The 16069-nt window shown below is 40.3% G+C and overlaps 1 non-coding gene and 1 pseudogene across 1 annotated transcript; both read right to left on the bottom strand.

The window, feature by feature from the left end:
- Positions 1-36: 36 nt before the first annotated feature.
- TRNAL-CAA lies at positions 37-120 on the bottom strand. The gene has a single exon. It is a non-coding gene; the product is annotated as a tRNA-Leu (tRNA).
- A 650-nt stretch (positions 121-770) lies between these two features.
- On the bottom strand, positions 771-7738 carry LOC110693845 (annotated as a pseudogene).
- Positions 7739-16069: the final 8331 nt, after the last annotated feature.

Consider the following 16069-nt stretch of genomic DNA (forward strand, 5'->3'; position numbering starts at 1 on the left):
TGTTTGTAAAAGACAAAAAAAAATAGGGTGACAAAATGTCAGAAGTGGGATTTGAACCCACGCCCTCGTTAGAGGACCAGAACTTGAGTCTGGCGCCTTAGACCACTCGGCCATCCTGACTTGGTGGTAATTACATCAACATTATTATATCCATAGTTTTTGTATAAATAAATTGGAACAATAGTCAAGCACCTTCCCAGCAATGATAAGCCTTGAGTAGTTTTGAATTTCTTCTTGTTAAAATATTAATGAATTATTCCTTAATATTCCTGGTGTCGGATTAAGTATGAGCACATTTAACTATTAAAGTGTAATGTAAAAAAGAAAAAACATGAATATTTACTACAGAGTACAAAGTAAATCTTATAGTAAATGATTCGGATTAGCTTTTAAAATTTATTCATTGATATTCAACTATGTAATTCATCCAAGTGATGGCATTTACTTTGTGCAGTGTTTCTCCTTAAGTGTTCAGTAATTACCCTGACTGAATTACTGATGAGTATTGCTATTTGTAATTTTGGACTGCACCATGACAATTAATTTGCACAGAACACTTAACATTAATCTTTCAATAATAAGTTTCGATCTAAATAAAACTTAGTGGTGACTGGATCTCACCGCATAAGATTGGCTACATGCCTACATTATGTTGGATCTTTAGGTCTGTGATTCATTTTCTCTAGTACAGAGTACTGCATGAATAAAGAATGCTAGAGGAGAAAAAAGTAATACTTCTACTAAATTATGATAGGCTCAATCTCAAAATATAAATTTGTTTAATTTCATCAAGATGTTTCGATTAAAGGGTGAGGAAGAGATCAAGAGTAGATTGATTCCATATCTGCTACAAAGATGTGCAATACTACATGTTTAACTAAGGGAATTGCAGCTTAATAATGAAATCACAATAATTTCCAACAATGATCTTGCTTCGGCTTCTAGACTAGCAATGCCCTAGTTTAATGTGCAAATCTCCTTCAGAACAGCGCTTTGGAGGGCAAATAAATAAGCTAAGGAAAATGGAGTAGAGATCTGGTAACTCCACATTATGTGAAATAAACTTTTATTCTCACCAGCTCAGTGATTGTAACCCTCTTAGACAACACGGCATTGGCAAGAAAGCTCCGGTCAAAAGATTCAAAACTCCGACAGTGGAACATCGAGTGATAAAAGAGCATTAAGTCGACATCATTAACAATAAGTCAGTCATATGCTGTTAACAATCTTATCTGTCTTGATCTCCTGGCCACCCCACTTCCGCATACGGCTACTTGTTTCCTCAACCTACACATTACATTCCTCATAAATCTAAACAGAACATTTCGAGTAGGTGACAGCAGTCACTCCTTGTATTTATCAGCCACCAACTGCTACAAATAATTTTACCTAAGGTGGGTTTATTTGTTCAGATGTAAGTAAACAACCTTATAGTATGTGTAAGGTTCCAGTGGCTATAATAGAATGCCGGAGAGCTACATTACTAGAATATTAAGCTTGTCATTTTATCTCAAACTTCCATATTAGATACTCCACAATTCCACATAAGTATGTTAAGAGTATTTAACATGCAATGACACTTGACACTAATTTTGGGGTTCGAAGTAAAAACATGCAGAGATTTTCATAATATGGCCGCGTTTCAAATGTTTATATATAGCTGGACTTGGACCAGTATCTCATCCAACAGCAGAAGCCAAGTTTTAGGAACGTAATTAAAGAAAATCCTAGACTACATGAGCCAAAAATAGCTAATCACGCAAATACACAATTACTATACCAAGCATGGAAGTGTGATTTGTTAACATGTGAAAAAAATAAACTTGACAAGGAATGACAACCATGAATATGCCTATGACAGACAGTTGATAAAAGGACTCTGCCACAGCTTCTGATTTGGGAGGTTCATGAAAACATTGCATTTCTAAAACTATTAAACCTAAAAGAGGCTATCTGGAAGCATGGAGTATCCAACAATGGTAATTGAAGGGATTTTACAATGGAACAGATACTAATATCTAGTCCATTTAACACAGCTGTCCACTGGATCTAAATGTGAAGAGCATATAATCCCTAAATGAAAGCTTTGTCAAACTCACCTCTTTTGTCCAGTTTGTTCGGTAGAGAATGATGAGTAGAATTAACGTCTGCAGGGCAGTTCCAGCAATCATGCCCCCCCAAATGCCCTATATCGATAGAACATATCAGAAACTAACTAGCTGGGATTGCTAGGGAAAAGAAAAGGTCCATAATTGCAAAAGGAAATTTCCGTACCATTACTCCAAAATCTGCTACATAGCCAAGAATAATAGCAAGAGGTAGCCCAAAAGCATAATAGCAAGCTAAGTTTAGATTTGCAACAGTACCTTGCCATCCCCCTCCAACAGCCACTCCTACAAAAATTATAAGCAATTAATAATTGAATAATGAAACAGATTGTTGAAGGGTCGATGCTAAAAATTTGTAAAGAGATTATTGTTCAGAATTCCATCAGTTATTCAGTTGTGTGTTGATTGTACGGAAACTCTGCTGTAAGTTCGAGACATAAAAAATAGTTATACATGTAAGTTCGATACCTGGAATGACTGGCTGAATGCTGTTAAGAACCATAGTCACACCAAGAAGCCAAGCTAATCTGGAAACTGCTTGCTGCAATACCTTGCTGTCAGTGAAAATAACAGCAAAATAGTCTCTAGCAACAAGGATGACCACCATGCACACGAGCCCAATGACGAGAGACTGGACAACTGCAACACATACACTATATTTGGCTGCCCTTGGATGCAGCAATCCAAGCTCATTTGATACACGAACACTAGAGTTAAGGGAGCAAAACCACTTCAGAAAGGATAAAATATTTACAACAGCCAATCATAGCATCTTAATCATTTATTTTAAAGAGTAAAGTAACAACTCGAAGTACAAATAAAAATTTGTGTCTACATAGTCTCTTCTAAACAATAAATAATATTGCAGAATCCAAGTATGAATTAAAGGGATCAATAGTCTCTAACAAAGTGCAGAATTTACCTTATAGCAGCATTTATTCCAATGAATATCATAGCTTCTATTCCATTTATATTCATGCTGAAACAAAAATAAGTGAATTGCATTAACGACTTTAATCATGGAATATCCAACATACTAAAACTGTTCATCTACCGACAACTGCTGTGCTTCAAAGGAATGATAAAAAAATAAATAGAACTACTAATTCGATAATAAAGGAAAAAAGAAAAAACTTTTAAGTTTACATTGGCAACATACAATGGCATGCATTGTTTCAGCAACTCACCAGATAGATAAGGACCCTACAGCAATCACGGCATTTGAAAGGTGACCGGCTAGGAGTGTTATGCTCATCATATACCAGATTTCAAGGCAAAGCATAACAGCAGAGGCAATTGAAAGCCTAACAAAGGCCCATATCTCCTTGAAAGCCGCCCATGAAAACCCTGACCAAGAATCCTTGCACCAACCAAAAACATAAACTAATTGGGCTATTGCAACCAACCAGCTTGTGAAGTTAAAAGCTGCTGCAGCCCCTAGTATACCCCAGCCAAATACAGAAATGAAAAGCCAGAGAAGCACCACATGCTCAAGTAGAGCCAAAAACCCAATCCAAGCCAGTACATCAACCTTGCTCTGGGCTTGTAAGAATTTCTGAGTAGGAAAATTGATAGCCAGAGAGAATAGCTGTGGTATGGTGAGAAGGGTGAACTTCCCGGCAAGAATAGCTATATCATGGTCCTGTCCTAGAAGCTTTAATAATGGTGCAGCAAAGATGTATATAGGTAACAGTACAAGACAGCTCATCAACAGGATAATCCAAGAGCGTTGCATGTAAATTCCAAGCATAAAAACTTGTCCGGCACCAAAAGCTTGGCCACACAATGTCTCAAGTGCGCTCCCCATACCAAGCTACAATATTCAACAACAATTTCAGATCCCTTAAAATCTCAAAAGATACAATTCTAGAAAAATTATGTAACATATCCGGTCCTTCAAGTAAGGAAAGAAATTTGACAAAGATAAAAGAAACTTAGATATGGAATATTGGCAACTGTAGGCCCCTAGTGTCTACTAGGTGTAAGTAGTAACTGAAGCTTTCCGAGGATGTGGCAAGTGATAACATTTCGATGAGGAATAAAAAAAGGCTGACCTTTATAACCTTCTCAAGTTGTTTCCACAATCGCTTTGGTGTCCATGCTTATAACTTGCCATATACCCCATTTAAGATGTATATTCTATAACATATACCTAGGTGGTCCATCAGTGCCATGCAGATCAAAGTCAGCCCTAATGTCTGTTATATGAACATATCTAGGGATTAAAGTCGGATATTTCACGAACAATTCATGTACTTGATCCAAATCAAGGGTTAAGTATCTGTACCCATGTTGGAGAGGTATAAATGTTGACTGTCTAACATGGTAATATGATATTATATTGAAGAATCAAAATAACAGTTTGGGTGTATTCCATGATCAGTTGCACTTATTACTTATGAGAGAGCAGGTGGGTGAGAACCCCCCAAGGGCTATTAGTCATATATCCCATAACAGTCTGAAACAAGATCCAGTACTCAAAAGTTCCTCAAACAGAATGTCTAAAAAAGAGAGAATGAAATTAACCAAGGGCATAATGAAATGCCATTAGTTAACTATAACTTAGTTGCAGCATTGCAGCAGGACAACAAAAGGGTATATACTAGATTACTAGACATTGAAATGTGCTCAGACTGATTATAATATGGGCCAACCAAATGTTCCAAAACGTCAGAATCTGGATAAATTCTCTGAAGACATTAACAGCACAATACTTCCAAAGAAAAAATCTTGCCTAGAAGAACCATATTTTCATGTTTAGTACTACACCATAAGTTTTTCCACTCTACTTTAGACTCTAAAGTCTAAAGTTGGATCACACATCCAACTACCCACCGGGACACTGTCTTCTTCTGGTTATTTCACTCTCTTCAAACTTCATGCAAAATAGAGACAATTATTGCATTAATAGACGGAAGGAATTCTATAAGTTAACTATAATTATTTCATTTCAAGTAGATTAGCTGGAGCTTCCACATTCTTGCATTTTACCATTGGTCATTTATCATACACTCTGTCATTAAGAAACTAAGACATGTATGGACACTGTCAAAATTAACAATGCAGTAGAAATATACCAAGTATAAAATTATGGTATGCAGCCATACAAAACCTAGTTCATCTAAATATGAAAATGGACACACTCAAAACCATGGACCACGTTCATGTACCGGAGACAGATGCTTATTTACTCAAACCCATCCCTGTTGGGCCACTAATTTGTGGACCAACCAACCATTTTAAATTTACAAAAAATTCCAAGGTTGGCAAAAGAAATTACACAAACCAATAATCCTAATACCACAGAGCTTATACCAATACAAGAAAACACTATTTTGTTTATACTTACAAGTGACAAAAGTTATTTATACTATGAAAACAATGGTCCTTTAGCTGTTATGATTTATACTAGCAAACAACTTGTAGTTAGACAAAACATCAGTAAGTCAAACCCAAGGAAATCACGTAGGGTGAGAGCCAGAATGTAATTTATACTATAGGATTTATCATAATAAAGTAAACTACTGTGTGATTTACTAGAAACAAAACCCTGGTACTGGCAGTAGAGTGGACAAAACAAAAAGCGTTCTTCAATAATAAAACTTCAATTATGGTTGATAAAATACCTAAAGAGTAAATTAGTGGTTACAGTAATATTAAAAGTTGATTTATACTTCACCTGTTTCAATTTACAAGACAGTATTTTTGAGGTAAAACTCTGATATTGCTTCATAACTTGATTGCTCTTTAGTATACATATGTTGATGATTATTATTAAGTATTACTGATATACATAGTACTATTAAAGTCAAATCTCATACTTTATACGAAGTACAAATTACAAGGAGTAGTTTTTATTTCTTATCAACTTAATCACACTATTGCACCCCAATGTCAATGAAGTAAGGTACCTTCTGACGATCTAAATCATAGATAACGACACCTTAAACGAAGGCAAATAACAAACAACAATTAAGATTATAACTTTTACACATTAATACATTACATAACTTCATAAGGACCCATGAAGAATTGTAAAAATAGCACAAACAACCCTTACCAACTATAAGAGTACAACGTCGGCTAGTAGCTGCTTCTATAAAATTAATCGATAACTAACTATAGTAACCATTCAACATCAACAACTAAATCAAGAATCCAAATTGCAAGAATTCCACAATAATAAGTAATCATTAATTCATTAACACAATGACAACAAACTATTCAAATGCTGATTTATGTTATACAGTACTAAGTAAATAATACACCATAAAAAATTAATTACCATCTTAAATAATACAGAGTTATTATTTTCGATTCATTATTTAACTTTTATAGATCTTTTAGACATTCTATACATCACAATGGCAGACTTTAGAGTACTGATGAGAAAATTGCCTTAAGAATACCAAACACATACGGACATTATTCTCCAAACAATAAATTGTTAAGAGTACTCTTTTGGCTAATAAGTAGTATGGTTTTGAAATCATGAACGAATTTGGGGAATATAAGGTAGCCACTATATTTTAATACCATAGGTTATCCGTCTCATTTTAGATGCTTCATTAGCATAATTAATTAAAGTCGCGTTTTAAAATTTTGGTCAGAAAAAATTGATCAGAGAGAAAAGTAGTGTGACCAATGTAACGGTTGTAATAAGATCAAAATATAGTGTCCTACAACCAAAAGTATATAACAAACTTAAGAGTGACGGGTTAAAAAAAAAAAATGGGGCAAATAAGACATTAGGAATACGAGTACGAATTTAACATGTATGAGTTAAATTTTGTCAAAAGGTTGGTAGAGTTGGTGGGAAACTCACCTTGATACCAAGGTCACAAGTGTTTCGAGCCCTACCAACTACAAAATATTTGGGAGTAGGTGGAGCTTAGGTGTTAAAACTGTAAAAGGTATCGGTTCAGTATGTCTTTTATCTTACCTTAAAAAAAGAAAATAAAAAAAAATCACATGGTATACATGTTAGCGGTGTTCCTTTACCAAATCCATACCTCATACCAAAATTCCGCAAACCAAAACCCTTACACTTTCACTTACACCATAACCGCTCACACCACACAACAAACATGCAATCAATTAAATTCTCAAAACAATTAACAAAACAAAAATGAAGAGAAAAGATAAGAGTAAAAACCAGAAATCCGAAGGAGAAAGTTCCGATAACAGAGAGAGAAATGGAGATAGCAGAAAGCTCAAGGTCTCCAATATGTCCAACGAAAATATTAGTGAGCGAATTAGTACCAAACTGACATAGTATATTGAACACTAATGGGTAATGGACCACCAATTTTCCACAGTTTGACCGATTCTGACCAGTAAACCGACGTCGCATCCTTAAAACTCGTTATTGGTGGATAATCACCTTCTTCTCCGGGAACATTTACGGCGGCGATAGGCGGCTCCGACGTATCAACGCCGTTTAACAATGGTGCCTCCATTTTTGATATTTTTGGGAGTTTCTCTCTCTAAAAATGAAATGTGTAGAGTTAGTTGTGTTGACAGCGGAAAAAAAGTGAATAAATAGAGAAGGCAAAATGAGCGCCTAAGGAAGCTGGTGTATCGTTGGGAGGATTTAAGGGCGGGTAGTTAGAGGCTATGGACTCTACTTTGTCACGTGGATTCCTGTTGTTTTTACATTCAAATAAAATAATCTAATGTGCTGTGATATTTTGATTATTATTCATCGTCAAATCTATTGTGTCGTATTTATTTATTGCTCTTTTTTACCCAATGTCACATAATTAATGTGGGAAAATAAAGGACGAGGTGGATATTTGGTCATTTATATGATTCTTGTCGTTTTGAGTAGGGGTGAGCATGAGATGGGTACCCGTAATGTTAGTACTAACAGTTCGGATAATCGATAACCAATATCACTAAAAGTGATATCTATAAATCGAACCGATAAGTTTGGATACCTGGAGTTCGGGTATCCGTATTTTCGGATCGGTTATCGTGTACCAAATAAGATATTCAATAATGATAATTAAATTTAATAATGTAGTTATTATGGTATCATTTAACACTATTTAACAACAATACTACATGATCTTGACCAAATTATTAATAATATTACTATCATTGATATTATAAAGTGATTATGAAGTAAAGTAAGAGTTTAAATGTTGGAAAAATAGATTTAAGTAGGAAAAAAAACAAAAAAATTGTTTATCGGATCGAATCGGGTAACCATTAATTTTAAAATGATACCCAATAACCGTGCGCGATAACAAATTATCAGAACGGGTACCCGAACTGTTATGATTATCGGATCGGGTACCCTAATTTTCGGAATGGTTACAAATCGGAATTTCGATTTTTCGGGTAGTTTTGCTCCGCCCTAGTTTTGAGGTGAGAGTGTATATTTTCATTTTATATACGAGTGTAATTTTTAATTTGATTGGGTATATAGTTTGTTTTTGAAATAATTGACATAATTTGATTTTTTTTTTCATATAGTTATATTGATTATAAATTTCTTATAATGTGTGAATAGTAATAATTTTTTTGGTGTTATAGAGACACGAGGGCAAGTGATGAGAATCGATCCCAAGATCTCTTGGAAATGGGAGGGAAACTCTAACCACTTAAGCTATTTCTCACTCTCACGAATAGTAATAATTAACTTGTACAATTTTTTGGATTGGTATTAATATGAAGTTTCATGATATTAACTTTTTAACAAGTTTTGCTAATTTTTCAATTATTCTTCGTATAAATAAATGGTCAAATTTATACATAGACACTTTTATCAAGTTTAACTATGTCAGTTATTTTATAACAAAAGGAGTATTTGTAAATTTAGGTTATTTTTATTTTATTTTAAGTATTGTTAATGTATTTTAGCAATTTAGTGCGCTACGGAGTACATGCCCTACATGGCATGGCATAATTACTCGGGACTAGAGTGTATCAGATCAGATAAAGTAAAGAAATTGTATCTTTATTTCAGAAATTACGAAGTGGATGTTATGATCGGAGATTCTTATGAATTTTGGTTTACATTATTGGAATATTAACTACGACTATTAAAGGATTGATAAAATACAATTATATAAGACAAGCTATAATGGTAATTAATTGTTTGAATGTAGCTGCGCTTAGTCATCAAGAAAATTTGTTACACATGGCCTATAACAAACTGCTATTTATCTATCATCATCATTTTTTATCAACTCTCAATACAAACTTAATTTCTTTTATGTATATCCAAAAAGATTGGTATGGTTGATTTTAACATTACTTCAAGTGATTCAGGGAGTTCTGTGTGTGGCTGGAAATATCATGTGGTCGCTTGTAAAAAAAAAAGTGATCTTTTATAACACTTGTTTCGGGGTTTTCTGATGTCCTGCGGGAGAGTTACAATTCCGAGACTGGAACCGGACGCCTGTACCTGCAAAATAACGGAGACTCCTGAGAGCTCCGCCTCCAACGGTCAAGTTAGTACCTGATTAAGGAGTAATTAATACGGAAATTAAAGTAATAAGATCTCTCTAGGTGAGAGTGCGTAGTGTTGGTAATCTGCGTCGTTAGCGAGATTAGCCGGTTGTTGGTGTTCCGTAATATCTCTGTTCTTCTCTGCTTGATTTCTCGATTTTTCGATTGCCTAACTAATGAGGATTAATTAAGTATTTATAGCCTTGAGAAGCGTGCCACTCTCTAGGTTTAAGGTAAACCTAGGGCTGATCGGGCCTGTAGACTGGATTGGGCCTTGATGGCCGGTTTTCCCATTTGGCATGGGTGGACACGTGGCGTGCCTTGATTGGTCCGTAGAGGACGTATCTGTGATTGACACGTGGCAGGCTCCTATTGGCCTTCGTGAAGGACCCGTGGCGGAACCTGGTTGGTCCACTTGTCAGACGGTGATTGGTGGATAAAAATCCCCTAATCATTTGCCCCTCACAGGTGGCACGTGACTGATCACGTGTCGCCTGTGACAGGTGTCGCACGGTGACAGGCGACGGCCTGCTACAGGTGTCACCTTGCAAACGGCCGAGAGATTTTCCCGCCCAAATTTTGAATTTGGAAGCGACCTTTCGCCTTCTCACTTTGCTTATAAAAGGAAGTGCTGACTTCGGTCATTTTCACATTTGAGAACTTTGCGAGAACATTCGGACCCCTGAACTTGCTCTGACATTTCAGACCTTTTCTGCCTACCGCCTGTTCTGACAAGCCGACTGCACCGGACTTCCAGGACTTCATCAACCGTCACTCGTTCAGGTAACTCAGTTCTCTTACTCTTAATTTTCTTTTTATTTTTTGAAATGGCACCACGGAAGCACACGACACGACCTAAGTTAGTGATCAGCCGGTCACCGGGGACGGCTGAATCTAGGACTAGGAGTGCCGCCTGCCCTTTTCTGGACCCATCTTTGCCCTTTATACAAAGTCCGACTGTATCTGTGTCTATGCAGAACGTGATGGCCAGAACGAAACAGACTGCTATGATATCAAGCTCAGACGGCTCCTCCCAAAGGGTGCTCCTTAGTGAAACATCTGACCAGGCGCCAGATGTAGAATTGAAACGAGGCGACTGCCAAGCCGACAGTTCTGAGAGAGGGGCCAAGGTGGTCCCTTCCCATCTTACCGTTGACATGTCTAATTTTCCTCCTGCCCCTTCTAAGGGAGAGGAGGCGGGCCCCTCTGGGAGAGGGGAGGAGTCGTCCTCTTCGGACTCGTCAGAGGATGAGTCCGAGTCCAGCTCTTCTGGCCACAGTTCTCCTGGCTCAGAAGAAAGACATAGCCGCCTACAAGAGGCGAGACTTTCTCATGCAGTTGAGAAGGGGGACAATTGGGCGGAGCCGTCCGCCTCTTACAGAGAGGAAAACGCCCCCTACTACTGCATGGTACCCCGGGGCCGGATCGCAACCATGCAAGACAACGTGGCGAGCTTTATTGCCAACCACAGAATGGGCCCGGAATTTTTACTGTTCGTGCCGGATCCAGAAGACACTGTCGTCTGGCCGGCTGGTACCAGCTATGGTGACGGCTGCTTTGGCTGCTATGTGGCGGCCATCAAAGCTGGACTGCGCTTCCCATTACATCCGGCTGTTCAGCGGATTTTAGATGGGTATGATCTGGGGTTATGGCAGTTAGCCCCCAACTCTTGGGTAAACGTACTCGGCTATGTGGCCGGGTGCGAAATGTACGGGGTGGAGCCAAGCTTTGAGGCTTTCGCCCACATGAACTATCTCAGCCGGACCCCTAAGTCGGGAGGTACCGGCTGGTACCAATTAACAAGCCATAGGGGTTACCTCATGACGAGAGGTAAGGCGAACAAATGGAAGGATTGGCGGAACACCTTCCTTATCATTGAGGGTTCAGACACGGAGCTGAACCAACGTTTTAACAAGTGGAATAGGGATCCGCCTCTTCTCGCAGGCGGCCGCAGCATGCCGCCTGTTCCCCCAAAGGCTAAAAGAGAGATCCTAGACAGAGGACTCTTCAAAGTAGAGACTAGGGTGAACTCTACTTCAGGGGTACGAGAGCAAGTACCCCTAAACTGCGTCCCGAGCTTCAAGTGGCTCTATGACGAGTACTTTTTGGCCGCCTGTGGCCTCAGCAGTCGGTGCTCTAGAGGTAGCCGGCCTGACAAATACTCTGTTTTTTCACGCCTTGTTTACTTGGGATTTTTTACTAACTTTGCTGTTTATTTCTTGCAGCTGACGCCATGAGTAAAATAACAGCATCCAAGACTGCGGCGGCCATGTTGCGGGCCTCGCTCATGAAACAGTCTTATGCCGACTCCCCCAACAAGGGGGCACCCTTGGTAAGCTTCGAAAACTCTTCCTCTTTTAGTTATCTTATGCATATACTAACTCTTTTTGTTTTCAGTCTGGCACTCCAAGGGCTTCTTCCTCGCAACAGCCGGACCCCAAGGCCCGGAGGACGACTGTTGCAAGCTCTCCTGGGTCTTCCAGGAAAACAGTGGCGGCTGAGAAGCAGCCGGCCACTTCTTCAAAAACCCCGGCGGGGCCGCCTAGAAGTATGGACACTCACTTGTAAAAACTCACCCTTGCTTCCTTCTTGACTAGGTCTAACTTGTTTTTTCCTTTCGCTTAATGCAGCCGGCCCTCAGGGGCTTGACTTGGTTGAGGTAGCCAAGTCCATGGTTAAAGTAGTTCCTCCATCTGAAAGGGAGGCGGTCAGGGGTGCCGGCACCCTTGACCTTGATGGGATTTCAGGGGTCCTTGCTGAGGTATACTTAGCATATTTTTGAGTTTTTGAGTTCCAGGACGCCTGTTATCTTTTTTGTTTGGAAGCTGACGCCTGTTTTTCTTTGTACTTAGGCCCTGCTCCGAGTCAACAGCCTTCGCAAGCCGATTGATCGGAAAAACAAAGAGGTAAAGGCCGCAAAAGCTATGGCCGCCTCCAGCTGTGATAAGGCAATGTTTCAAATTGCCCAAAATGAAGTACTGACCATTGATCTTCTTTATTATCAGGCGCAGGCTACCGCCGCTGTTCGGGCTCAGTTAGAGGCGGCCCAAAAGAAGGTTGACGAGCTGGAGGCGACCGTCACAAACCTTAAGGCCGAGCTGAAACCTCTTCGCCAAAAAATGCACTCTTACGAAGCCATGGAGAAATCTTTGGCCAACGTAAAAGAACGCCTGGTGAACCAAGAGAAGAGTCTTACCCAAGAGCTCTCGGAAAAGGCCGAGCAAGAGAAGAAAGAGCTCGTCCGGGAGATGGTGGAAGACTCCGCTCAAATCCAGCGCATGACCTGGGAACGACTGTTCCCCAATGCCGACTTTGCCTCATGGGAAAGAACGTACCGCCAGTGTTCGGAAACATATAATCAACAGATCCTGGCGGCTGCTGAAGAAGAGGCATTGGAAGGTGCGTTGGAGGAGGAAGAGCTGGTTGTGGCGCTTGTGCCACTTGGGGGTAAGGCATCTAAAGAGGGTGCAGCTAAAGCCGAGTCCAGCAAGAAGAGTGCTGACCAGGCGGCAGCTGCTGATACTGAACTGCCCCCTTCTTAAGCTTTATGTATTTTTTCCACGGCCTGCGTGCCGTTTGCTTTGTAATTACCCGGCCAGGGGGCCGGGGTTTTGAATATTCTGCTGGTCTTTAATGACCGGCTCATTTTTAATCAAATTTTTGTTTTGGTTCAAATTTGTCTAAGTATTCCATATCTAATATCCCTTTGTTCACTAGACCGACTGTTGTGTATGGCCGAATGTTAAGACAGGTACAAATAGTAAGTATGCCGCCTATGCCCCTGGACGAATGGTGGTCTGTTTCCAGGGTAGATGATCAGTCGGCCATTTATTCAATCGGTATTCGAACTATTTATTCAATTGGTCTGACCAAGTAAATAGTATTACCTAGTTGCTGAGGAATTAAGTAGGATAACAAGCGGCAGGTGCCGGTTGTTTCCCTTTATTGCCAATGTTGGCTTTTAACTCGTAATTTGTTAACCTAGCAAGAGTATTGGTTGAGAGCCCTTGTTTATTAAAAACAGGTGGACGACTCATACCTTTAGGCTCCATACTAAGTTTGAGTGACTATTAACCTAGGAGTTACTTAGTCTTCGTCACAATCTAGATTGAGTAGTAGAGGTACCAGGCGGCGTAGGCCGGCTAGACCCCTTGATTCGCCAATGTTTGTTGGCTATTAACTCAATAGGTACCCCTTGCATTTATCCCAAGTAATACAGGCGGTCATCTGACTCAGATGTCAACTGCTACCACTGGTTTGGTTAGTGATAGAGTTATCCTTGTCTCAAAAACGGCTACGTGGTTGCCCTTGGGGACAGTCGTATAGGTGCCGTGTAATTAGTTTATAGAACAATGTTCCACCCAAAAGGGAGCTGCTCTCTGCGACGAATTTCATCCGGAGGGATGCCGTCGGACGCCTGCTATGATGTTGGGACAGGTCGTATTAGTTTTGTAGATTTGATCAGTTGGCTTGGCGCCTGGTCTGATCATTCGGCCTGTGGCCTTGGTAAGTTCTTGGTGAACGTAGGTGCTAAGTAAAAGAAGGGTAGCCGCCTGTTAGGCACAGGGTCGGCCAGGCCCTAATCTTTTTAGCTAAGTATTGTGAGTAAAATACTCAATGGAGAGTAGCCGACTGTAAAGGAACAGACGGCATGCCCCTCAGAAGATAGAGTGAAAAACTCAATGGAGAGTAGCCGACTGTAAAGGTACAGACGGCATGCCCCTCGTAATACAATTAAATAGTAAGTGCAAACTTTATTAAGTAGCTCTTTACTTTACATCTCTCAGAAGAAATATTTTTTAAGGTTATCTACATTCCAAGTTCGAGGCAACGGTTGTCCGTCTGATGTTTCCAGACGGTAGGTACCGTCCCTGACTTCCTCATAGATTCGGTAGGGTCCTTCCCAGTTGGGAGTTAGTTTGCCAGACTCATTAGCCCTACCTACTGCTTCCATTTTTCTAAGTACAAAGTCCCCTACTTTGAGTGGACGCCTGTGTACTTTTTTGTTGTATGATCTAGTCATTCTCAGGCGATAGATCTCATGGCGCAAAACAGCATTGCCCCTCTTTTCAGGAAGTGAGTCTAATGCCATGCGCATGGCTTCCCAGTTTGCCTCTTCGTTATACAGCATTACTCGAAGAGTCGGCTCGTAGTGTTCTATTGGAAGAACAGCTTCTGCACCATAAGTTAGGAGGAATGGAGTTTCTCCAGTCGCCCCTTTTTCAGTCGTCCTAATGGCCCAGAGAACATGTGGTAGTTCATCCGCCCATAGGCCGCCTGCTCGTTCAATCTTTTTCTTGAGACCGTCTGAGATGATTTTATTAAAGGCTTCTACCTGGCCGTTTGCTTGTGGACGACCGACAGATGCAAAGTAATGTGCAATTCCTTGGTCTCCCAACCAGCTTTTGAGAACAGGCGTCTCAAATTGGGGACCATTATCAAAAACCATAGACATGGGAACCCCGAACCGAGTGATGACGTTTTTCCAAATGAATGAAATTACATCTTTCGTCTTGATTCCCTTTACAGCCTCCGCCTCTACCCATTTAGTGAAGTAGTCAACGGCAACAAGTATATACCTTCTGCCGCCTGTAGCAGGCGTATATGGACCCAGAATGTCCATGCCCCACTTAGCAAACGGTAGTGGGCTGTGAATGGTAGTGAGGTCAGTAGCCGGACGGTGAATTAATTTGCCAAACCTTTGGCACTTGTCACATTTTTTCACCATCTCCATTGCATCTGCTTCCAAAGTAGGCCAAAAGTAGCCCTGCCGCCTTGCCCTTTGAGCAAGCATCCTACCACCTATATGGGAAGCACAGAAACCAGAGTGAAGATCATCTAGTATCTCTCGTCCCTTTTCAGGAGTAACACACTTTAAGAAGGGTTGAAGGTACCCCCTCTTGTGAAGTTCTCCCTGTATCATCTCAAAACAAGAGGCTCGTTTTTTCAGTGTTGCCGCTTGTTGAGGATCATCCGGCAGTGTACCGTTTGTCAGATATGCCCTGATTGAATCCATCCAGGTTGAGCTTCTGTCTAGGACTCCAATAGGGTTTTCCTCGATGCTTCTCTTCTCCATTACTTCCCAAAAAACAGTTCGAGGAGTATCGGAGGAGGCGGATGATGCTAATTTTGACAGTGCATCTGCCTGGTTGTTTTCTGATCTCGGCACTTGGATCAGATGGAAATCCTCAAGGGAGCCGACTGCTTGTCGGACCGCCTGTAAATACTTGATCATGGCCGGATGGGTTGCTTCGTATTCGCCATTGTACTGACTCACTATCAATTGTGAATCTGAACAGGCGTCTATTTTTCTTGCCCCTGCCGCCTTGCACATGCGGATCCCGGCTAGTAAAGCTTCATATTCTGCCACATTGTTTGAAGCCTGAAAACTGAAGCGTAGAGCATACTCGAACCTGTCGCCCTCTGGAGATTGACATACGACGCCTGCTCCACAACCATTTGAAGTAGAGCTTCCGTCCACATATACCTTCCAGACTTGGTCT

This window comes from Chenopodium quinoa, unplaced genomic scaffold, assembly GCF_001683475.1.
Source record: "Chenopodium quinoa cultivar QQ74 unplaced genomic scaffold, ASM168347v1, whole genome shotgun sequence".
Classification (NCBI taxonomy): Eukaryota; Viridiplantae; Streptophyta; class Magnoliopsida; order Caryophyllales; family Amaranthaceae; genus Chenopodium; species Chenopodium quinoa.